The sequence below is a fragment of the Oncorhynchus mykiss genome, chromosome 7 (assembly GCF_057628025.1).
Source record: "Oncorhynchus mykiss isolate SJ-2025 chromosome 7, ASM5762802v1, whole genome shotgun sequence".
NCBI classification, from domain to species: domain Eukaryota; kingdom Metazoa; phylum Chordata; class Actinopteri; order Salmoniformes; family Salmonidae; genus Oncorhynchus; species Oncorhynchus mykiss.
In genome coordinates this window covers 19,547,169-19,571,378 of record NC_143028.1, presented here as the reverse complement: position 1 = coordinate 19,571,378, position 24,210 = coordinate 19,547,169, and the positions used below count along the sequence as shown (strand labels likewise).

General features: G+C 42.0%; 1 protein-coding gene across 18 annotated transcripts in view; it reads left to right on the top strand.

Moving 5' to 3' along the window:
- The window catches only part of LOC110527549 (B-cell CLL/lymphoma 9 protein), a 103,675-nt gene that overhangs the window by 48,511 nt on the left and 30,954 nt on the right, over window positions 1-24,210 (top strand). For 8 of the 18 annotated variants that reach the window (XM_036983035.2, XM_036983034.2, XM_090240497.1 and 5 more), the window contains exon 2: window positions 14,913-15,118. The gene's annotated coding sequence lies outside the window, so the exon portion shown is untranslated. Of the gene's footprint in view, window positions 1-10,532; window positions 11,016-14,912; window positions 15,119-24,210 lie in introns of those variants that run through there. The other 10 variants (XM_090240504.1, XM_090240495.1, XM_036983036.2 and 7 more) reach the window with 5 other exon arrangements.

Here is a 24,210-nt window from a genome sequence, read left to right as displayed (position 1 = left end):
CAGACACACACACATGGGGACCTAAAATTCATTTCCATTCAAAATCCTTTTTTCCCTAACCCCTAACCCTTACCCAAACCCTAACCAAATCCCTGAACCTAACTCCTAACCCTAATACTATACCTAACCACTAACCCCTTACCCTAAACCTAATTGTAAGCCTAACCCTAAACGTACCTCTAAGCTTAAATAACCTTTGTCCCCATGAGGATTTGGGAAATTATCCCACGAGGGAAAATGTTCCTTATTTTACTATAGTTGTGGGGACTTAGGGGGATTTTAGGATAGAAGAACCTCTCCCCCACAAAGAGGAGCTACTTGTCTGAATTTATGACACCCTGATGCCCTCTATCTGTGTACATAGAGGTGGTCCTCTCACAGCCATACAGCAACCCTCAGTGCCTCGAAGCTGCATGGAACTGCAATGATAGCTCTGTTGCATATTTAAGTGATAATGCCAGAGAAGCCGGTGTTTGGAGGATATATTGGCATGGGTGTTGTTAACTGTGTCAATATATCCTGCAAACACCGGCTTCAAGGACATTATCACTTTTAAACAAATATTCAAATATTGATTTACATATTTTTTTTAACATTTTGATTAATTTATTCATGATATTTCATCCTTCCACAAGATATAGTCCCGACACAAATCTAGGGTTGCTACCCAAGCGGGCTGGTCATTTAACAGTGTAGCCATTATAATAGCAAAGTAGCTGCATTTGCGTTTATTTAAGCTGTTTTCTAGCGAGACTTAGTTGGATACATCATGGGTCCACTCCCACTTTTCTGTCTTGGTCTTTATTTAAAAACTGAGTTTTATTCCAGAGGTGACTGTCACTCCATAAAGCTCTGCTAGGCTTGCTGCCAATAGTCAGTTTATGATTTCATTTCCTTTTTGATGGTTTTCTGCTTTTTTTTTAGCTAATGAGGCTTGATTTTGCTTGGCATGGAAAACGTGCTCTCTCATCAGGACACTTGTTCAGAGGAGATAGTCAACAACACAGCTAACACACTCACTTCCAACTGAAGCTGGAAATACTGCAAACTAGCTGCACTTTGTTTCGTTTTTACCTGATTTTTATTGACATTTCTTTGTATATATCCATAAAAATGATGCCAGCTGATTCATGATTTCGACTGGCTGAGAAACGCTGCCTGCCTGTCTTTCTGGTCCCGACTCCCGACACGTTCATTACTGTGGGACAGCTGGATATCGAATTTGAATATTGAAACAATGTTGCAAATATAGTAGAGACAGACAGCAAGGTTTATACAAAATCTCTGCTATTGAAAACTAAATGTTAGTCTAAAATAAATGTGAGATAATATCTAGATGCTTTTAATAGTGGAGATCAAGTATATAAATTACCTGGCTGGGCTGATGAGACAGTGGATTGCGCAGTCAGATGGAACAGAGTAAATAGGCATTTTTACGTCATAGATTTAGCCGTTGGTAACTTGTGGAATAGACATTGGCTGGAATGCGGTTTTAACCAATCAGCATGAAGGATTAGACCCACCCGTTGTACAACTGTTGACAACATCTCCTCTGTCATTGAAGTGTATTCATACACTCTCTTTGCACTGCCCACACACACACACACACACACACACACACACACTTGAAGTCGGAAGTTTACATACACCTTAGCCATACATTTAAACTCAGTATTTCACAATTCCTGACATTTAATCATAGTAAAAATTCCCTGTCTTAGGTCAGTTAGATCACTATTTTAAGAATGTGAAATGTCTGAATAATAGTAGAGAGAATTATTTATTTAAGCTTTTATTTCTTTCATCACATTCTCAGTGGGTCAGGAGTTAACATACACTCAATTAGTATTTGGTAGCATTGCCTTTAAATTGTCTAACTTGGGTCAAACGTTTCAGGTAGCCTTTCACAAGCTTCCCACAATAAGTTGGGTGAATTTTGGCACATTCCTCCTGACAGAGCTGGTGTAACTGAGTCAGGTTTGTAGGCCTCTTGCTCGCACACGCTTTTTCAGTTCTGCCCACAAATGTTCTATAGGCTGGAGGTCAAGGCTTTGTGATGGCCACTCCAATACCTTGTGACCAAGCTTTAACTTCCTGACTGATGTCTTGAGATGTTGCATCAATATATCCACATCATTTTCCTTTCTCATGATGTCCTCTACTTTGTGAAGTGCACCAGTCCCTCCTGCAGCAAAGCATCCCCACAACATGATGCTGCCACCCCCGTGCTTCACGGTTGGGATGGTGTTCTTCGGCTTGCAAGCCCCCACCTTTTTCCTCCAAACATAACAATGGTCATTATGGTCAAACAGTTCTATTTGTGTTTCATCAGACCAGAGGACATTTCTCCAAAAAGTATGATCTTTGTCCCAATGTGCAGTTGCAAACCGTAGTCTCACTTTTTTATGGCGGTTTTGGAGCAGTGGCTTCTTCCTTGCTGAGCGGCCTTTCAGGTTATGTTGATATAGGACTTGTTTTACTGTGGATATAGATACTTTTGTACCTGTTTCCTCCAGCATCTTCACAAGGTCCTTTGCTGTTGTTCTGGGATTGATTTGCACTTTTCGCACCAAAATACGTTCATCTCTAGGAGACAGATTGCGTCTCCTTCCTGAGCGGTATGATGGCTGCGTTGTTCCATGGTGTTTATACTTGCGTACTATTGTTTGTACAGATTAACTTGGTACCTTCAGGCGTTTGGAAATTGCTTCCAAGGATGAACCAGACTTGTGGAGGTCTACAATTTTTTTCTGAGGTCTTGGCTGATTTCTTTAGATTTTCCCATGATGTCAAGCAAAGAGGCACTGAGTTTGAAGGTAGGCCTTGAAATACATCTACAGGTACACCTCCAATTGATTCAAATGATGTCAATTAGCCTATCAGAAACTTCTAAAGACATTACATAATGTTCTGGAATTTTCCAAGCTGTTTAAAGGCACAGTCAACTTAGTGTATGTGAACTTCTGACCCACTGGAATTGTGATACAATGAATTATAAGTGAAATAATCTGTCTGTAAACAATTGTTGGAAAAATTACTTGTGTCATGCACAAAGTAGATGTCCTAACCGACTTGCCAAAACCATAGTTTGTTAAGAAGAAATTTGTGGAGTGGTTGAAAAATGAGTTTTGATGACTCCAACCTAAGTGTATGTAAACTTCCGATTTCAACTGTATGTTTGCACATGGACACACACAACACACAGAGGTACAGAGGTACACAAAGGTGAGTCACATGGCATTTCATTGCTTACATGACTTGTTTCCTTGGCCAGTATTTACCAAGGACATCTATAGAAGGGGGCGGCAGGTAGCCTAACAGTTAAGAGTGTTGGGCCAATGACCAGATCCCCGAGCCGACTATGTGAAAAATCGATCAATGTGCCTTTGAGCAAGGCACTTAACCCTAATTGCTCCTGTAAGTCTCTCTGGATAAGATCGTCTGCTAAATGACTCTAATGTAAATGTAATAGAATATCCTGAAGCTGTTGGTTTCACAAATGGTCTACAGCAGTAACGACTATGAAAGGCCTTGGATGTTTCCCAAATGGCACCCTAATCCTTATGTCGTGCACTACTTTTGACCACAGCCCTATGGGTCCTGGTCAAAAGTACTGCACTACATAGGGAATAGAGTGTCATCTGGGATGCACACCTTGACTCACCAGTGTTCCTGCAGGAGGAGTGAAGAAAGGGCTTTGTAATGGGGGTGACAGCAAAGCACCCAGAGCTAGGGACATTGTAAAACAAGTCCACTGGGGAAAAAAGTGGTGCAAATGAATTAAGGCAAGAGTGCTGGCTCAGCAGAAGTAATTTTCTTTGAGGTTTGTTCAGAGTCAAAGGATCATATTTCTTCGCAGGGCCTGATATATTCACGGACAAAAAAACCTCACAGACTAACAAGCTGAGAGATAAACATCGTCTTCAAAGGTTCCTTATTGGGTAGGGAAAAAAACTGTGCGTTACTCATAAATGAACAGGATTCACTTCAACATGATATCAATATTTAATTAGTTAATTTGCCAGGTTGTTGTTCAACGTATCCACTCTAAACTGAGTGTATGATTTAATTTCTGTATGACAACAATTACATCCCATTTTTATTGCTGTTTTCAGCTCCCTGATTAGCGGTTATTGAATTAATTATAGGGCACTCAATAGAATGGTTTGCTAACAAATTCCTTGTTGATGACTAGCTCATTGGTGTAATTTCACTAGAGAGGTGCATTCATTTAATTGGAGCTTGTTTAGATATCTACCTCCATTGTAGAGGAGGGGAATGAAGAGGAGATGAGAGGGAAGGGGAGCGGGGAGGAGAGGAGAGAACTGGAAAGTGGTGATTAATTGCAAAAGCAATCAAATCTGTATCTGGAAGACTGCTGTTAGATAAGCCTGAATGAATTTTAAATACTTTTTTTTTTCAAGATATACAAATTATTGTCCACTCTCAAAATGTCGTGAACGGTTGTTTGTGTCTCACTCACTGCCTTTAAAAATCTACAGTTGTGCACCGCAAGGTCATCTACTTGACTACTTGACTTGAACAATAAGTTAACAGTGTCGGCCATAGGGTCACAAATAAATGTGAAAGAAGAAAAAAAGAAAAAAAATGAAACTGGTCAGCAAATGCAACCATAATATTGGCGCCATAGTGATGTTCAAGTCATCCCTCACCACTGATGTTTTCTGGTAGGGCTACTTTAAGAAATACACCACTTGTATCTTCCTGGTAATGCCCTGGATGGATACACAAGTGGGAGAGCTTATATACTAGTGTAACCGATGTGAAAAGGCTAGCTAGTTAGCGGTGGTGCGCGCTAATAGCGTTTCAATCGTTGACTTCACTCGCTCTGAGAACTTGAAGTAGTTGCTTCCCTTGCTCTGCAAGGGCCGTGGCTTTTGTGGAGCGATGGGTAACGATGCTTTGAGGGTGGCTGTTGTCGATGTGTGCAGAGGGTCCCTGGTTCGAGCCCAGGTAGGGGCGAGGAGAGGGACGGAAGCTATACTGTTACACTAGCACACCAACAAAGGGTGTGACTGGGACATGATCCCCTCCTATGGTAACAGTCAAACGTTTGGACACACCTATTCATTCCAAGTTTTTATTTAGACTATTTTCTACATTGTAGAATAATACAAAAGACATCAAAACTATGAAATAACACATATGGAATCATGTAGTAAACAAAAAAGTGTTCAACAAATCAAATCCAAATATATTTTAGATTCTTCAAAGTAGCCACCCTTTGCCTTGATGACAGCTTTGCACACTCTTGGCATTCTGTCAACCAGCTTCATGAGGTAGTGACCTGGAATGCATTTCAATTAACAGGCGTGCCTTGTTAAAAGTTAATGTGTGGAATTTCTTTCCTTCTTAATGTGTTTGAGCCAATCAGTTGTGTTGTGACAAGGTAGGGGTGGTATACTGAAGATAGCCCTATTTGGTAAAATACCAAGTCCTTATTATGGCAAGAACAGCTCAAATGAGAAAAGAGAAACGACAGTCCATCATTACTTTAAGACATAAAGGTCAGTCAATACGGAAAATTTCAAGAACTTTGAACGTTTCTTCAAGTGCAGTCGCAAAAACCATCAAGCGCTATGATTAAACTGGCTCTCATGAGGACCGCCACAGGAAAGGATGACCCAGAGTTACCTCTGCTGCAGAGGATAAGTTCATTAGAGTAACCAGCCTCAGAAATTGCAGCCCAAATAAATGCTTCACAGAGTTCAAGTAACAGACACATCTCAACATCAACTGTTCAGAGGAGACTGCGTGAATCAGGCCTTAATGGTCGAATTGCTGCAAAGAAACCACTACTAAAGGACACCAATAATAATAAGAGACTTGCTTGGGCCAAGAAACACGAGTAATGGACATTAGACAAGTGGAAATCTGTCCTTTGGTCTGATTTGATAGTCCAAATTTGAGATTTTTGGTTCCAACCGCCGTGTCTTTGTGAGATGCAGAGTAGGGGAACGGATGATCTTCGCATGTGTGGATCCCACAGTGAAGCATGGAGGAGCTGTGATTGATGTATTTAGAATTCAAGGCACACTTAACCAGCATGGCTACCACAGCATTCTGCAGTGATACCCCATCCCGTCTGGTTTGCGCTTAGTGAGACTATAATTTGATTTTCCAACAGGACAATGACCCAAAACACACCTCCAGGCTGTGTAAGGGCTATTTCACCAAGGAGTGTGATGGAGTGCTGCATCAGATGACCTGGCCTCCACAATAACCCGACCTCAACCCAATTGAGATGGTTTGAGATGAGTTGGATTGCAGAGAGAAGGAAAAGCAGCCAATAAGTATTCAGCATATGTGGGAACTCCTTTAAAACGGTTGGAAAAGCATTCCAGGTGAAGCTGGTTGAGAGAATGCCAAGACTGTGCAAAGCTATCATCAAGGCAAAGGGTGGCTACTTTGAACAATCAAAATTATAGATCACTACATGATTTCATATGTGTTATTTAATAGTTTTGATGTCTTCACTAGTATTATACAATGTAGAAAATAGTACAAATAAAGAAAAACCCTTGAATGAGTAGGTGTGTCCAAACTTTTGACTGGTACTGTATATAGATCACATAAACACATACCTCTTTATGGATGAGCGGCACCACTAAATCCCTCTGTTTGACTATATTGCACTGTTCTAAGCAGCCACATATGTTGGTCTCTTTATTAACCTATGGCAATGACATACATTCACTTAGAGTGTCAGCTTAGACCTGGAACACCAGATAGGAGGATAGAAATAAAGCCCATGCCTCATTGTGATCAGGATTTGTTTTTGCTTTCCGTGCTACCAGATGTCACCTCTTGCTGGGGTGTTAAACATGAGAAACGTGTGTAACTGATGTTTTTACTCACTGTGTTGCGCAAACATTTAACTCTGTGGAGACACAACAGGGCCGTGTTCGTTAGGCATTAATCGGAAGATAACAGACTGAAGCAGGGAGGGATTATCTAGACTTGTTCTAATAAGAAAAATGTTTTGTTTTCCTTTGCAAAACATTTGCCACAGTGTATCCTGCTGAACACAACCCTGTAACACTAGGGATGTCAGGCACCATATTATATATAAAAGTATGCAAACATTGACAACTGTCTCTGTTTTCGCCCATATAGTAAATGGTATATGTCTGAAACATGTCTGTCATGTACTCTCTGGGGGTTAGAGGAACAGACATTTTATCAGCAGGGGACAATCTTTCATATCACTCCCAAAGAGGAAAAAGGATTGCCTTTTTTTTCTCCCCCTTGTTATCTAAGAGGCACACGAATCGACAGAGTAAAACGGTAAAAGCAATTGCCATGGAACTTCTAAGGGAATTGTTTTCCCCAAGAATGGAGTATTCACTTAGAATGTTGTTGTTTTCTCTCTCTCTCTCTCTCTCTCTCTCTCTCTTTGTCTCTCTCTCTTTCTGTCTCACTCTCTGTCTCTCCCTCTGTCTCTCTCTCTTTCTGTCTCACTCTCTGTCTCTCTCTCTGCTCTTTCTGGGATCCCGGGAGTCTGTTGGTTGCGTAGTAGTGGTGCTGTGGGTTCAAGCAGAGGATTAGATGGCAGACAAATGCTTTTAATCCCTTGAGTCTGCCAGCCCCCCCTCCGTTGCACGCTTAGTATGCATCAGAACGAACAACAGACAAAAATCTAGTGCTTCCTCTCCTCCTTCTAACATTCCCTGTCTTTTGTCTCCATTTCGAATCAAGAAACAGCTATGTGCCGATAGGTCTCTCTCTGATCATTCGCTGCTATTTCTAACCAATATAAAGAACTATATCTTCTTGTGTAAATAGAATAGATAAACATGTGCCTAGTGTCTGTTCTATTGTGTTGACACAAAGAATCCCTATTGCATGTTTATCACTCTTGCTCAGCTATTTGAAGGAAGAGTGTTTTAAGAGAGGCAAGTGACTGTGAAAAATTGCAATTGGTATCTCTGAGATGGCATTTGTGAGTGTGTTGTACCCCACATCTGAGGGGATCCGACTAGTACGGTCAGATGATACTATAGAGTTCAGCCCATAGCATGTCCTCAGTAAGGGACACAGGGAAACCCAAATGTGACAAAAGACGAAAACTGCTATCCTGACGTCTGTACTGGCTGCTAGTACAGCCTGGTCTCATAGACTAGACGTAACATAGTAAATGAAAAACCGGGATAATCAAATTGGTATGGTATGTTTTGTTTGGTATGGCTACATAGGACAGAATGTTACTAAAGGCAAAATCAAAAGTATGAGGGTTGGTCAGGGTAGATTGGTGGGCGTATAACGTGAATGTCTAGCAACCCAAAGGTTGCACGTTCGAATCTCATCATGGATAACTTAAGCATTTTGCAACTACTTAACATGCTAGCTAACCCTTCCCCTAACCCTTTAACCTAACTCCTTATCTTAACACTTAACCCCTAGCCTAGCTAACATTAGCCACCTAGCTAAGGTTAGTGTTAACCACCTAGCTAACGTTAGCTACTTCAAATTGGAATTCGTAACATATCATACGTTTTTGCAAATTCATAACATTTGTAAGATAAGACACGAAATGGAAGATGGACATCCACAAATGAATACATACCATACGAAACGTAACATATTATACTAATTGGAGTGCCCAAGATTTCCATTTACTTTGTTATATCTAGGTTGGCTATTACTGGCATCTTGAGATGCCAGGGGTTTAAGTGATCCATCATATGAATCTGTCCAGGTTGACTGTTCATGTCTCCAGTCTACGACATTTGATAAAGACGGACACAGACAGTTAGACAGACAGATGACGGACATACTTTCACATTCACTTCTTGTCATTTAACAGACTCTTACCTAAACCAATATATAACCTATGGGGAGGGGCAAAGTATGTGCCAGGTAGACCCATATAAAACAAAACCTGTTCAAAGAAGAACAAGTGGATAAGTGCAAGGGTGGAGGGAATCAAGGGTTGAGGTGGTGGAGTAGCCAGGTGCAGTTTGAAGAGAACACACCTACACCTTTGATGTTCAAACCGTTGAGGACATCTAAAAAGACGTCAGGCTATAGGAAAGTGTCTGCTTTTTCATTTACTATCGTCTCCTGTGCAGGCATGCGGGGGACACAGCTCTTTCAACTACAATTGATCTAACAGCTCACATACAGTATGGCACATTGACTTGACCTAGAATCTGATTAAGAATTTAGGTTAAGCTATTATTTCAAAGTGGGGGTAGCAGAGGAAACAAGACAAGAAGTATACTTCATTAGTCCACACGAGGTGGAAATTTGTCTTCTGATTTCATCCAACCCCCCTGATATATACACACACACACAAACACACATTAGATTGGAGAGGCTGGAGCAGACATCATTTACAAATGAAGCATGTGTGTTTAGTGAGTCCACCAGATCAGAGGCAGACCAGAGATAAGCGCATGTATAGAGTATCACAGTATGAGTCATAACACCCATAAAACCTAGCCGTCAAACAAGGAAAGGGTTCTAATAGTTTTTCCACCATTCATTTTTCCCATAGGGGATTTTAGAAACTTAAAATAAGGGCTGTGCTTCGCATAGGCTTACCCTTGCGTGATGTTTTGATGACCGTGTAAATCTCTCTAGGACAAGGTGACTTACGTATATATTCACCTGTATTTACCCACCAAAAAAATAAATGCTAATTAGCTGCAAATGTGGCTATCATAAAGAACTACAAATGCCATGATGATCTAAATGAGACTGCCGAATCGAGGCAAAGGTAAACATCTCTGGGTTAACTATCTAATGTTAACTAACTCTAGTAATTAATAAATTGGCAACATTTCTTTAAATGGACAATTCTGTGAACTGTCTTGTGCAAGTTTTACATCGATACAATACCTGTTTGCAAAGGTGTCAGCTAGATGTGACGAGCAGGAGCTTGCAGGGATTTGTAGTTTTGCACGATGTCTACTTTGATCATAATTAGCATTTTTTAATCTAAGAGTAAATAGAGCCGAGCATATTGATTAAAGTCACCTTGTCCGAGAGAGATTTACATGGTTGTTGAAACATCCTTCCTGGGTAAGCCTACACAAACAGCCATTTTTTTCCTCTAAAATCCCCTATGGGAAAAATGAATGGTGGAAAAATTATTGGAACCATTTCCCTGTTTGACAGCTAGGTTTAATGGGTATTATGACACCTCCACTGTGAGGCTCTATTGGACCATTTTCCTGTCCTTGCTAAGCATTCAACATGTAAGGAGTACTTTTGGTGTCAGGAAAAATGTATTGAGTAAAATATACATCTTTAGGAATGACGTGAAGTAAAAGTTGTAAGAAATAGTTGTAAGTACAGATACACCAAAAACGACTTACACGATTGTGTAAAAATACTTCAAAGTATTTTTTATTTTGTTTTACACTACTGCTATTTACTGTCAGGCCTAACAGGCAAACATTTTAATTTCCCAAAATGCATAGGATATTGTATGGTTATCCTAGTCTTGCAATCGGTTAGTCCATTATCACCTTTACCCTGTCGTTCCTAGTAGGCTATAACGGATTGACTTCGCTCTCACTTCTCTGTGAGTTTGGTCTGTGTTCTAAACTGCCTGGGGTTTTCAGCTTGCTTTGACAAACACCCCTCCCCCCAAGCTTTGGCGAAACAGGAACAACTCCTTTGAGAGAGAGAGAGAGAGAGAGAGAGAGAGAAAAAAAAAAAGCTGCACAAGTTTGGAACGTCTTGGAGAAGCCCTTGTTATCGCTTGGAGTATACTAGTCAGGAGCGGAGATTTATTCATGCAAAATCTGGAACTATTCTACTGCTCTGGTTTAATCGTGGAAAAATAACAGTTTAACCTCGTCTTTCGCGTAGGCCTAACCTATTTTTATGAAAATGGTTTACTTTACTCGAGGATAATTATTGGTGCAAGTCTATTTGTGTATGGAATCATTTGTCCTCAACGAAGAAAGATGGGACTCGTGGAGCTCTGTATACATATGTGATATCGTGTTCAACAATGAAGGATATTGTGTCAGACACAATGGGTAAGGGAGGGTTTCCCTTTGCATCTAACGTTACTCTACCTAACCAAGCTATATATCTTTAAAAAAAATGTTTTATCCCATGCCCTTTCAGCTGTAAACATACTTGGCCTTGCTCCGTTGGGAAGTCAGACCCTTATACTCTGAAGTTAACGTTACACCTTTAAACATTCTTCAATTTGCTATTTCAATATATCGCTTCAAAGTTGTCCCTGGTGCTAGTTTTGTCCTATTAATTTGTGTAGATGGGTATTTGTCCATTGCAGCACACATGCAGCTTCTTTCTATTTTCGTAATGCATCGATTTGTGGGGGGTTACTTACTTTCCCCACTAATACTAATCAATTCTGACTTTCGGTTTCACCTAGAAAACTTAAATTACTGCACTTATCCAGGTCTACGCGTGCTGAAACCATTACAAGGCAGTAAGCAACACATCCTGCAAATGTTGATCGTGATTCGCCGACTTGGCCTGAAGCTTTTTGTCCCATTCTGTGACCAACCCGACGTTTTCCAGTGGAAGGCTTGAACAGCCGTGGTTGAATACGCTAAATCTATCGTTACCTTTCGTGTTGCAGTGGCTCCTGGTTTTGATCCGCATGTTATTAAAGGCGAGCGTGAAAGGAGATGGTTTGTAACTGTCTGGCCAACAAAAAAACAAAGCTACGAGAGGGTACAGTAATTCTCCCATTCATGGTATCCGACTCAATATGGAATGGGACGTCTGCAACATATTCTGAAATGAATGTAGCCCACACTCTTTTGCATATGTAAACACTGGATTGGAGGTACTGGAAAATGTTGAATCATACGTTTTATATTCATAATAGGTGTTGTGTCAGTTAGTTGGAAATTTGCATTACCACCCCTTTGTAGTTATAAAAATGGTATTTATGCTGTGTAACTAGCCCGTTTTGTTTCTTGAGCAAAGACTGTCTGTTTACTTGTTCTACCCATAGAGAATACTGCGTCATGTCCTGTGTCCACCTGGTTGTGGTTCCTGCTTGAATGGTAGGTTAGTTAGATAACCAAAGCCTTGGCCTATTCACTCTGCTCACGACTGTTTGGGCAGATTCAATATTTGCCAAAAGGTTATTTTGGTGGTGTAGACTATTCATATAGAAGATGTGAATGATGCCATGGTCAGAAGAGCTGATGAAGCCGTATAACACTCATTTTGCCAGCATGGAAAATACATCGGCTGCAGTACAGTAGGTTAAAGCTAGAATCCTTAGTTGTTACATCCATTTTTGGACTTATAAATTAATGATATATATACCCATTGATTCTTGAAGAATATAACTTATTTCAAGCCCTCAAGCCCTCCTTTCAAGCCTCATGAGCTTAGTTCAAGTGTTTTACCCCATCAGAACCCAAACTATTTGTTTTATGCCAATGTTTGTGACAATGACCTAAATGTAAACAAACACTGTATAGCCTCAACATGGTTAAAACTATCATTTTGATATCATGGTCAGGGTTTCATTCATATCTCTGTCTGAATTTGATAGTGGTTACATTTCTCCAGGCCAATCTCAAGCTTTTTACCAAAACAGGTGGGGTGGCTGCGTTGCCATTGTTTCAACTATGCATCCAAGGTTTAAGATTATAATTAAGGCCTTAAAGTTTATGCATACCAGGCTAGGGTAACGCTATTTCCAAGTTGTCCTTTTGGATCAATTGGTATTTCATTCTAGCTGTCCCATAGTTTTACTGTTAGCTGTCCCATAGTTTTACTGCTGTGCAGTGGCTTAAACCTGGGCATCTAACCTAATGTCAAAGCTGACGTGCGTCACAAATGCTGTGGATATGCAGTTAACATGTAGGTTGTCTGCTATCTATTCCCTTTGCACTGTGGGTAGAATCTGCCTTGTGGTTCCATTGCCTTTGTATATGTGATGGTTTTATATATTAGCTTGGTATATGTGGGATGTATCATGTACACATTATACAAGTTTTCTATATATCATTTCCCTTGTGCATCTTAGTTGTTAAATGTGTAATTGCTAAATTGCATGGCCTCTGTTGCCGCCAGAGAAAGAAGAAACACAAGCTAAAATAAAAAGCGAACACACGTTCGATTTGGGACCGACTGTGTCTGCCTCTTCCTATTGTATTCCTATTTGAATTATTCCTCTCTAAGACATTGCCCTGAAACCTCTAAAAAGTCACACTGCTTTTCAACCAGACATTGAATGTATCGATTGTGCCTTTTTTAAAAGCGGCTTGATGATAAATTCATCAAAAAAAGAAACGTCCTCTCACTGTCAACTGAGTTTATTTTCAGCAAACTTAACATGTGTAAATATTTGTATGAACATAAGATTGAACAACTGAGACAAACTGAACAAGTTCCACAGACATGTGACTAACAGAAATGGAATAATGTGTCCCTGAACAAAGGGGGGTCAAAATCAAAAGTAACAGTTAGTATCTGGTGTGGTCACCAGCTGCAATAAGTACTACAGTGCATCTCCTCCTCATGGACTGCACCAGATTTGCCAGTTCTTGCTGTGAGATGTTACCCCACTCTTCCACCAAGGCACCTGCAAGTTCCTGGACATTTCTGGGGGGAATGGCCCTATCCCTCACCCTCCGATCCAACAGGTCCCAGACGTGCTCAATGGGATTGAGATCCGGGCTCTTCACTGGCCATGCAAGAACACACAGAACGATCAGTATGGCTGGTGGCATTGTCATGCTGGAGGGTCATGTCAGGATGAGCCTGCAGGAAGGGTACCACATGAGGGAGGAGGATGTCTTCCCTGTAACGCACAGCGTTGATATTGCCTGCAATGACAACAAGCTCAGTCCGATGATGTTGTGACACACCGCCCCAGACCATAAAGGACCCTCCACCTCCAAATCGAACCCGCTCCAGAGAACAGGCCTTGGTGTCACGCTCATTCCATCGACGATAAACGCGAATCCGACCATCACCCCTGGTCAGACAAAACCGCAACTCGTCAGTGAAGAGCACTTTTTGCCAGTCCTGTCTGGTCCAGCAACAGTGGGTTTGTGCCCATAGGCGACATTGTTGCCCGTGTTGTTTGGTGAGGACCTGCCTTATAACAGGCCTACAAGCCCTCAGTCCAGCCTTTCTCAGCCTATTGCGGACAGTCTGAGCACTGATGGAGTGATTGTGCGTTCCTGGTGTAACTCGGGCAGTTGTTGTTACCATCCTGTACCTGTCCCGCAGGTGTGATGTTTGGATGTACTGATCCAAACATTACACGTGGTCTGCCACTGTCCGTCCTGTCTCCCTGTAGCGCTGTCTTAGGCATCTCACAGTACGGACATTGCGAGTTATTGCACTGGCCACATCGTTCATGCAGATGAGCATGGACTCTGGGCATCTTTCTTTTGGTGTTTTTAGTAGAAAGGCCTATTTAGTGTTCTAAGTTCTCATAACTGTGACCTTAATTGCCTACCGTCTGTAAGCTGTTAGTGTCTTAACGACCGTTCCACAGGTACATGTTCATTAATTGTTCATGGTTCATTGAACAAGCATGGGAGACAGTGTTTAAACCCTTTACAATGAAGATCTGTGAAGCTATTTGGATTTTTACGAATTATCTTTGAAAGACAGGGTCCTGAAAAAGGGCCGTTTCTGTTTTTGCTGAGTTTATGAATGAGATGTAAACGTGTGTGGTCCTTTGATAATCATGTTCCTCAACCAAAAGTGTATTTAGGTCTTTGGAGATCTGAGGCCTGTTTAGGAGGATGTAATGTCACGGAATGTTCGGAGAGAGAATGTATTGCGTAGAACAGAAATGATTGTCTCTCAGATGGGAAAGGGGATTGTGTCAACTGGATTTGTTCTATTTCCATCTGTGATATTCTGAGCGTTTTAAAGACCCTGAATACACCCCTGATGGTTATCTTTTTTTCACTCTCCAGGTTTGTGAATGGGCACTGTGATCTTCTGCTGAGAGGGAGTGCCGGGATTTGAGGCTCTGTGACAGTTGTGACTCCGGGCCGACGCTAAGCCAGTCAGCTTGCTTTATCTGCCAGACCAAGGTCAAAGGGCACGACAAAGGGAACCCAGGGATAGGCTCTCCTCATGAGGAGTAGCCGGGGTCTCTGAGACCTGGGGTCATTTTAAGGTAAGGAACATCACAAACTCACACACGCGTGTAGCCGCCATGTTACTTTGTCACTGTTTTACAGGCATGTGATATGTGAAAATGTTTTTGTGCTTGTTGGCGAATGTGTCAATTATATTCAAGCATTAGGAATGTTAGGGACAACACGTATTACGGACTACAATATGGTTAATCAAACGTTTTATTATTTTTGTATGACAACGTATTCACAGATATCGACTCTTCCCATGACATCTGACTGCTTAAGATGTGTTTTTCTATTTGTGCATGGGATCTAAGAGTCTAAACTTAAAGAACTCAAAGAGCAGTAACAGGGGAATCTTGACGTAATAGCTTACTCCACAAATCTCAGATGTGGGGTGGGGGGGGGGCGCGCATGGGTTCAGGCCCTGGGCAGAGGACAGGGCACCCTGTTTATGGAACGGTATGCTGTGTTGCAGGGCTTATCTCAGGCCCTGCCTACACACACACACCATGTGTGACGCCAGCCTGGGAAGAGCTGAGGGCGGGCACATGCAAATGGCATGAAACAGCCCAGCATACCATCCTGTAATCACATTCCGTGACCTACACACCCACTAATGGCCTCAGATGTAGGAACACAGAGGCTGACAGACAGGAAATGGTGTGTGTGTGCGCGCATATGTATTGGAGACTGTGTGGTGTGAGGCGTGCGCTGTCTCCATAGCTGGGCGGTATACCATATTTTATGGTATTGAAGCAGGGACTGGTTTGGGTTTTTACTTTACCTTATATACCGGTATTTGAATGTTTTGGTTTGTTAAATGTGATACTCCATGTGTAATGTCAATTTTTTGAGTTTACTTTGCTACTTGAGTCATTTCTCTCCGCGCAACACATACCTAGCCATGCCCCCTGTCACTCAAGGAGCGCATTTGATGTTCCTCAACCACGAGACACTTGCGTTCAGTCTGCATGGTCAATGCAGCACATGCAACAATGTTGATGATGACAATGCTGTTTTCACTCTGCTTCTTAATATAAATCCACTAGCGTTCTATAATGACACTAAAGGTTTGTGTTTCTTACATCAGCAAACAGCTAGTTTGTCTTTTCTTAGCAAGTTGCCCTAAATCTTGTTAACCGCTAATGCTAATAGCTAGCTAATAAATGTACTGAGTAAGAGCATACGTAGCTAGCTAATACAGTCTGCTAATACCAGTGATGGTGTAGATCTAAATCAGCATGTTGTTTGTGCAAGAGTATCTTCAAAATCAAAGAGGAATATGCAAAGCAGGGATATGTTGGCTACATGATGTAGGTAAGAGAGAACATGCAATATAGCCAAAGCTTATAGGGTCCCCTAGGAAACACTTATCGACACTTTAGTTCCTACTGTCACAATAACCCCTCCCTGGCATTTTGTCATCTCAAACAACAGTGTATTCAAAGTTCCTACTATTATATTCTAACTATAGAATTAAAATAGTCATTCTATTTCCATGATTCCAACAGTTTTTTGCTCTTATTGGAAAGTCAAATTGCAATTGCAACATTTGGTTAAAAATAAGTCCTAGATGATTTGTCCATATCGTGCAACCCTACGTGGCAGTGTGGACATTTTCTCAATTGAGGAGTGGTGTAAAGTACTTAAGTAAAAATAATTTAAAGTACTATGTATGTATGGGTATGACCCTAGGATCACTCACTACTCATAAAGCAAATGTAGAACTTGTATTACTGAAAAACTAAAAATACCATCAAATACTGTCCAATTAAAAAATACATATATTTTTTAAATACGGTGAAGTAATATTTCGGCCATATCGCCCAGCCATAGTCTAGTTATGTCCTTTAATTCGGACCAGTTACGTCCAGTTCGTCCAGTTGCATGACATACTCCTGGCTCTACATATAGGCTAATGCTTCATTTTGGATTTCACTATTGTTGGTGATCTAAATTAGTGACACTAAAATGCTCACCAAATCCGTACTGGCTAAAATGTTTCTGTTAACATTGTCCTTCCTAACACAGTTCTATCAACTTTGGCTTGACTCAGGTGTGTGTGTAACGGATGTGAAACGGCTAGCTTAGTTAGCGGTGCGTGCTAAATAGCGTTTTAATCGGTGACGTCACTTGCTCTGAGACCTTGAAGTAGTAGTTCCCCTTGCTCTGCAAGGGCCGCGGCTTTTGTGGAGCGATGGGTAACGATGCTTCGTGGGTGACTGTTGTTGATGTGTGCAGAGGGTCCCTGGTTCGCGCCCGGGTATGGGCGAGGGGACGGTCTAAGGTTATACTGTTACATGTGGATTAGGTATTGGAGGGTGTTCTGTTCTGGTTGATTGTGATTGGTGACATTCTGCACATACTGTTGATGGTGTTAGACTTTTGGGAGATTCTGATGTGAGCAGTCCCTATGTTTTCATAAGAGTAGGCCATGTTGGGTCATGTTCATTAGGGCACTGAACTGGAAATGTTTTCAAACATTTATCAATTGGATAAACCCAGATAGTACAACCCAGTATCAGTCGGTTTTCTACTATTTAAAGCCTAATGAACATGACCATGGTGAAGTGCTGTCTCTCCCTCCACTCATGTGCAGTGTGTGGGTGTTGCTGCCCTTTCCACCAGTGCCCAACTGACCTGGCTGTGACCCAGCTACTCTCCCATAGTGCACTGGGCCATCTGTCACTGCCACAGCTGCCACATACTATGGCTCTAATAAATGGGCCTCCTTTTTAATCTGGCATGGTTGGTTACTATTCCTCAAAACCCCATTGGAGAAATGGAACGTTCTCTTTTTACTTCTTCCTCCTGCATAATGATAATTCTTATCGCCTATCTCTCTCTGTCATGGTCTCTCTCGCTCTCTCTCCTCTCCCTGTGTAATCAGAAATTGTAGGGTTTCGCAGTGGTTCAGAGTTTGCTGGTACTGTCACATACCTCTAAATGAACTATCACAACCAGGAGGATCCTCGATCCTCGTTTAAATCTCTAGTTTGGGAACATTTTGGCTTCCCGTTAGATTATAACGGAGATGGACAGAGAGTTGTGGATAAAACAGTATGTCGCCACTGCTCAACGAGAGTGGCTTATGTAGCTGCCAACACCTCAAACATGTTGACACTTAACATTTATGCCGAAATCACCCCAGTATTCCTACCACCGGAGCAAGATGGAAACAACACAACTTTGTCTCCCGTCTGTATTCGCGCTGCCCTTTGCAGCAGATTCGGACCTGGCCAAAGAAATTACAAGAGCCGTAGGTGTTTATAGCTGCGCCCGTTCTCAGTGGTTGAGAATAGGGGGGTTTCAGTACCTCGTGAAAGTGCTCAAGCCACGTTACGAACTTCCCTCTCGCACCCATTTCAGCAACTGGGTAGTACCTGCTCTATATAAGCAAGCCAAAGTTGTGTTGGGCGTGTCGCGCTTACTACAGATGGATGGGGCTACAGAGAGCTACTTAACAGTGACAGCCCATCACATTAACCACAGAGTGGGAGATGAGAAGTACTGTGCTACAGACACGACCGCGTTATGAGTCACACAATTGCACAACTTTTTCTCTCTGTAAGAGAAATGTTATAGCATAGGCCATATACAATGCCCGAGCCATGTTTTTACATATTGACTTCACACGCATATTGCACTTTATTTTAGCGTTGTTTTTGAGTCTTTTCGGTGTTAACACTTAAGTAAATAAAAATGGACTGTAGTAACTGCAATATGTAGCGAACCGTTTGTTTGGTGAATTGTTACACCCCTACTTTCTGTGATTGGCTAGTGATACCCCCAGTGAGGGAATGGCTTTCTGTGATTGGCTAGTGACACCCCCTGAAAATGGAAACACTCTCTCTGATTGGCTGGTGGCCACCGAGTTTAGCTCAGTTCCTTGTAGTGGAATCTTGTCATTTCAGCTCATGATGCGAGTATGAAGGTTGCCAGGTCTCCTGATACCTTATCCCTCCCTGAGTTGAAAAATGTAGGGTGCGCTGATTTGGAACGCTTTACGGGTGGGGGAGGGGTGCGTTTTGGCATCCTCCACTGAAAGAGGAGAACTCTGGGATTTCTCTCCTCCATTCCCCCTTTCTATCCCAAATAATCCCTTCTGCTAACAAGGCACATTTTCCTTTTTCTTTTCACTCTGTAACCATAATATGGCTAGTTAAGCATTGGCAAGACATTGTAACCTTATGCTATATGAATGCACTGGCGAGGCTTTGCCAAGCGCAATGAGTTCTGGAGTGGCACTATATTGCCAATGGCTTCTCCCGATGCCAAGGCCAGGTTGTGTCACGGTGCCAGTGTGCCAAGAAGAGCTGAGGCCTGCCAGGACATTAAATGGGCTGCTTTTTGAACTCTCTCTCACTGGCAAAGGATTCTGCTCCAGTTCCTGCGGCGTGCTTGTTCTAGCTAAACACAGTTTGATATGGGGGGGGGCACAGGCTTTCATCACCCATAGATGAAATGCTCCTAGTGCTAGGATGTTATGATAGGAACACGAGCGTTGTTCAGCGGTATTGTAAGCACAACCTCTCATCACCACTGTGAGTTGTCCGGCTCTGTGTGTCTGTCGCGTCACTCGCGTCACCGGCTGATGGTCTGACACCGTGTCCGCCCATGCGCCAACCATTTGGCTGCGTGTGCCTGTGCCCACGAACCCATTCCAAAAGGGGTGGCAGGGGGAAACAGACTGGCAGAGGAGAATGCCAGGGGCCGTAGATCAGCCTTGTGATAAATGAACAGGGCTTTTTAGACAAAGCTTGGCTTCTCTATGCGGTCCAGAGATTCTCTTTGACCTGTTTAAAAAAATATATATATTTTCCTGCTCTGAAATTACAGAGCTGAACTTCCTGCACTACGAATACTGTAATGACATAACTGAAATTTCCGCAACGACAACTGAAATTCCTGTTCGACGAGCTTATATTTGACCTTGTCACGGCTTATCATTGCAGTTGAAGGGACGGATACAATGATTTCGTTAAATCACTCATAGACCATGGAGAAAGAGCCTGGGTTGTGTAGATTGTGACTCACCAAACTCGGTTCCACTGCTCCAAGTGGTAAATGCCGTACGTACTTTTAACCGCTTTGCCGAGAACTTACCTGTTCAAGTAGTTCATGGCTTCATAGGCCTATTGAGTGAACAGTGTTATATGAGAACATGTACATGAGATTCATGCAGAACCATTGACCAGTTTCATGAAGTACCAAGCAGGTGTTTTGCTATTGACTGGTTGGTTGTTTAGCAACAAAACCGAAGTGTGCGCATCTCTGGTGCAAAACAGACGTTTGGCAGAGCTTGTTGAAAACATGTAAATTATTTTAAGTCTCCAATGTTTATTGAAAACGAGCACATTTACACAATGAGCACTTGTCTCTCAAATACGTCGTTACAGTTGTTGGTTAGCTAGTGAATTTGAGCCATATTAGCATTGACATGAAATCAGTCAACACCTCCGAACAAGACACGTGACCCACATACAGTTGAAGTCGGAAGTTTACACTTAGGTTGGAGTCATTAACTTGTTTTTCAACCACTCCACACATTTCTTGTTAGCAAACTATAGTTTTGGCAAGTCGGTTATGACATCTACTTTGTGCATGACAAGTAATTTTTCCAACAATTGTTTACAGACAGATTATTTCACTGTATCACAATTCCAGTGGGTCAGTAGTTTACATACACTAAGTTGATTGTGCCTTTTAAACAGCTTGGAAAATTCCAGAAAATGATATCATACCTTTTTTAGAAGCTTCTGATTGGCTAATTGACATCATTTGAGTCAATTGGAGGTGTACCTGTGGATGTATTTCAAGGCCTACATTCAAACTCTTGTCTCTTTCCTTGACATCATGGGAAATTCAAAAGAAAAAGATTGTAGACCTCCAAGTCTGGTTCATCCTTGGGAGCAATTTCCAAACGCCTGAAGATACCACGTTCATCTGTACAAATAATAGTACGCAAGTATAAACACTATGGGACCACTCTGCCATCGTACCGCTCAGGAAGGAGACACACTCTGTCTCCTAGAGATGAACGTACTTTGGTGCGAAAAGTGCAAATGAATCCCAGAACAACAGCAAAGGACCATGTGAAGATGCTGGAGGAAACTGGTACAAATGTATCTATATCCACAGTAAAACGAGTCCTATATCGACATACCCTGAAAGGCCGCTCAGCAAGGAAGAAACCACTGCTCCAAAGCTGTCATAAAAAAGTAAGACTACGGTTTGCAACTGCACATGGGGACAAAGATCGTACTTTTTGGAGAAATGTCCTCTGGTCTGATGAAACAAAAATAGAACTGTTTGGCCGTAATGACCATCATTATGTTTGGAGGAAAAAGGGGGATGCTTGCAAGCCGAAGTACACCATCCCAACCGTGAAGCACGGGGGTGGCAGCATCATGTTGTGGGAGTGCTTTGCTGCAGGAGGGACTGGTGCACTTCACAAAATAGATGGCTCCATGAGAAAGGAAAATTATGTGGATATATTGAAGCAACATCTCAAGACATCAGTCAGGAAGTTAAAGCTTGGTCGCAAATGGGTCTTCCAAATGGACAATGACCCCAAGCATACAAGTACTTCCAAAGTTGTGGCAAAATGGCTTAATTAAGGACAACAAAGTCAAGGTATTGGAGTGGCCATCACAAAGCCCTGACCTCCAGCCTATAGAACATTTGTGGGCAGAACTGAAAAAGTGTGTGCGAGCAAGGTGTCCTACAAACCTGACTCAATTACACCCGCTCTGTCAGGACGAATGTGCCAGATTTCACCCAACTTCTTGTGGGAAGGTTGTGGAAGCTGCCAGAAACGTTTGACCCAAGTAAAACAATTTTAAGCAATGCTACCAAATACTAATTGATTGTATGTAAACTTCTGACCCACTGGGAATGTGATGAAAGAAATAAAAGCTGAAATTAATAATTCTCTGTACTATTTTCTGACATTTCACATTCTTAAAATAAAGTGGTGATCCTAACTGACCTAAGACAGGGCATTTTTACTAGGATTAAATGTCAGGAATTGTGAAACACTTACACCTAAGTCAAATAACTTGAGTTTATGTAAACTTCTGACTTCAACTGTATAATGCCTCTATCACACAGACAGTGTTTTTGCGCAAAACGGTACAAGGTATCATCATCTGGTTATGTGTGCAACAAAAGTTCAACATTCAGCTTCCACTACCATTTCTGTCAAGCCGCCTACGCGTACCGTTTGATGCATTTGTTCAATAAATCCAATGTATGCGCCACACAGAACGTACTACAACTGCCTCTGCAACGCAATGCTGCAAGACAAACGCAGTGTGCCATTGGAAATTAATGTACTGCAGGGAAATGTAGTCATGTAACATAAGAAAAGAAGGGAGCCCACAACTTTAATGTGTTTTTTTATTACTACCAAATAACTTACAAGTGCAATTATTTTGTAAATGCTGGTGTTAAATTCAATAAACAATGTAAAAAAAAATATTGTTTTAAAGAAATGAATGTACTTCTGGTGTACCAACGTGCCCGCACTGTTGGTGTGATCGAGGCGTCAGTCTGACGAAAGTGCGCAGACGCAGGGCGAGCTATAAAAGAGGGGCGCAAACTGATCTTCTCCCCGTGTGATCACTAAATAATGGTGTATGTTCTCGTATCGAAATGACGACTGGGCACAGATGGCGTCCTACAAATAGAATATCAGAGTTGAGAGCGTGATAGCAGACGCTTCATCCAATATCAGGTGTGACAGCTGTGAGCAGCCAGCCACATCCCCCAAACCAGCCATTAGCCAATTTAGCCGCTTCTCTCCGTCCGTTCCTTCTGCGCGTGATAGCAAGCTGGGGTGTGCAGACCGTGATGGGTTTTCTGTTACCGTTGTTTAATTATTGGATTGGCTCAGAGCGCGAGCGAAGTGGGTACGTTTTATTTTCGACTGTAAGAACAAACAGACCAGTCTGACTAAACTTCGCTGTCACACAGCCTCTGAAAGCCACTGCCATAGATAGACAGACAGGGATGAAAACTTGTAACTTTTTAAAGGCGATTTATTTGCCCGTTTTGATCTCAAAATAGGTCATCCACGCGAAGAACGGCAAAAAAAATTGTGGCAAAGGGCTCAGACGCAGAGTTTATCACCCATAGAGCTAAAAAAAAAAGACGCAATCAAATCTCCCTGTGTGGTCACTGCCTTCTCTCTCTAAGTTAATGACAGCACATAATTCATCCCTACGTATTCTATTTGTAAGGACAGAGTTCAGAGCCTGATGTCAGAAATGTCATATCAGAATTAGTACTTCATCCGATATCAGCTGTGACAGCTGTGAGCAGCCAGCTGCATCTCCTAACCAGCCATTAGCCTACTCAGCCACTTTTCTCCGTCCATTCTTTCTGCGTATCTCCATCAGTTTAAAATGTTTATTTAGCTGTGATGGTGAGCTGGGGTGTACAGACAGTGGTGGGGCGTCTGTTACAAATGTTTAAATATTGGAACGGCTCACAGTGCGAGCGTTTCTTTTCATTTCGCCTGTAAGGACAAGCAGGCCGTTTTTATATAATTCAATTAACCGTGTTGCGGGCCGATTTGATCTACTCACGGGCTGCAAGTGTTTAGTTTGAGTACAAACAACCTTGTTTAGCCATGTTACCTGGATAGCTAGCTAACAACATGGTACCTTGGCTATGCACACATTTGGATGGCACAGGAAAAACAGAGATGGCCTACCGAAAGAAATGTTCCATATGCCTAATCAATGTGGTTCTAAGATAAATCTTAACAAAATTCCTAAAATTCTTGCCTAACTTTTGGGAGCTCTGTGTGTGTGTGTGTGGGGGGGTGGGTGGGGGGGGGGAATAGAATGTGTGTGGGAGAAGGGAGGGAGTAAGTGAGGTGTGTAGACTGTGTAAAGTTGTCTGAAGAGTAGGCTAAAAATGGTTTCATATAGGCCAATATGAAAATGCAGATCATTATGCTTTGATATCCCGTACTACATTCCTCCTGCCCAATCACAGGTAGGCCTTTGGATATGAGCAAATCAGCTATTTTCAGCAGTAGCCTTTTCTATTATACAGTAAAAAGTGTGACGTTAAATTCAATGTGTTGTATTGAGTAGAGGTTTTGTGCAAAAACATA